Raw genomic sequence first — 1,987 nt, 5'->3', positions numbered from 1 at the left:
CCCTTTACCAACAGCTCCCCTACAGCAGTACAAGACAACTGACGCCTTTTCTTACCCTTTCCTCAATGTTAGGCATGCACGACAGCTTCTTATCCAGGACCAAGCCTAAGTACTTGACACTGTCTGACAGCCGCAGACGAACACCCCCACTCGAGGAAAGGGCCACAACGGATATCTTGTACTTCCTGGTAAACAAGACCAGTTCCATCTTGCTGGGATACACTGCGAGGCCGCCGTTGATCGCCCACCTAGTTACCTGGTTCAGGTAACTTTGAGTCTGATCAAAAAGGGTGGATAGAAGTCGTCCCTTAACCAAAAGTTCCACATCATCTACATAGGCGATCACCGCATCACCCTTTCCAGTTCCTCTAGAAGGTCGTTTAAAATCGCAGTCCAGAGCAGGGGGGAGAGAACACCACCTTGGGGAGTGCCCCTATTGACTCTGCGCTGAGTGCAGGCGCTCCCCCACTCCGCTGCGACAGTTCTGTCACAAACAGTGTGTCCAGATTGTTCAAAAAAAGAGCGCAATTTCTGAAAAAAAATCGCCAAAAATCGCCATTTTTTTTTAATTCATGAAATTAATTTAAGATCTTGTTATAATATGATTTTTAAAACCAAAACCGAATATAATACCTTCGGAGGGTAATAATAAATAACACAAATCACTTATATTATAGTGACGAACAAACAATTCTCTTTCAAAATACGCATACTTTTTAAAAATATTTGTTTCAACTAGGGCTGTGCGATTATTCGATTACTCGAGCAAGTTGGTTAATCAATTATTCGGTTAATAAATTACTCGAGTAATCAAGATTTTGATTTCTCAAAACGATGATTAATCGAGTTACTTGAAATATGATTACTCAAAAAAAATAATTTTGCCCGTTAAAAGAGTTTGCTTTGGAAAATGCTTATTTTCTTTTTTACATTCTGTATATTAAAAAAATTTTTCGTTTTAATTTTTGAAAACAGAAACGTTGTTTTCAAAGTATCAAGGAACTTTAACTACTTTATACATATGTAAGAGTTGAAATGTTGATTACTCATTTTACTCGAAATGTTGATTAATCACAAAGCAACTTACTCAAATATTTTTTTTTTTGGTTAATCAAAAATCTTGCTTACTCGAGTAACTGAACTTTTGAGTAATCATAATTTCCAATTAATCGAATAATTGAGTTATTTACTTTATGATTAATTTAAATTTTTAGTAATCAATTAATCGCACAACCCTAGTTTCAACACATTTTGCAATAGCACTACGCAATTATTAAATTTATTATAACTTATATTAATTGAATTATCGCACAATCCGCTTTTAAGAGCTCGGCGCTAAAAATTAAATAAAAACCTGTATTAAGGCGAGATCAGTTATTTCCACAATTTCTTCAAAATCACCTATAGGGTCTGAATTATTTAAATTTCTGTTGTTGTCATATGTGGAGCTTTTCTACCTTAATAACATACTGTTTGAAATTGGAAACGTTTTGCATCAGAAACTATTAGCCTTCATATAACACTTTATTCGAACTATTGAATTAAGGCTTTCCAACCTCATCCTATTTCGAATCTTAAAGCATAAACAGACGACAGCGTTGATCCGGATCAACTCGTTAATTCGGAATTATCTCGGGAATTAACTGCAGTTGATCCGGATTATGTCCCAGAGTTAGTTCCCAAACTTAACTCGGATCAAGGAAATATTCGATGACAACACTGACGAAAACTCAGAGAGCGTAGAATACAGAGAAAGTACAAAACTAGCATGGACATATACCTTTTCATCGGCAATGCAGTCATCATACTTATTCAGATAAGAATCCAACTAAAATTGAATAAGAACTTATTTGAACTAATACGGTGACTGCATTACCGACGACAAGGTGAGTGTCCACGCTAAGTAATTTTGCTTTTTCTTTGAGTTCTACGTTCCCTGAGCAAACAAAGCAGCCAACTACTTCATCGGCGGTAGCCGAGTGGTGAG

This window comes from Rhagoletis pomonella, unplaced genomic scaffold, assembly GCF_013731165.1.
Source record: "Rhagoletis pomonella isolate Grant_MI unplaced genomic scaffold, Rhpom_1.0 Rhpom_scaffold_00009, whole genome shotgun sequence".
Taxonomy (NCBI): Eukaryota; Metazoa; Arthropoda; class Insecta; order Diptera; family Tephritidae; genus Rhagoletis; species Rhagoletis pomonella.
This window is presented reverse-complemented; position numbering follows the sequence as displayed.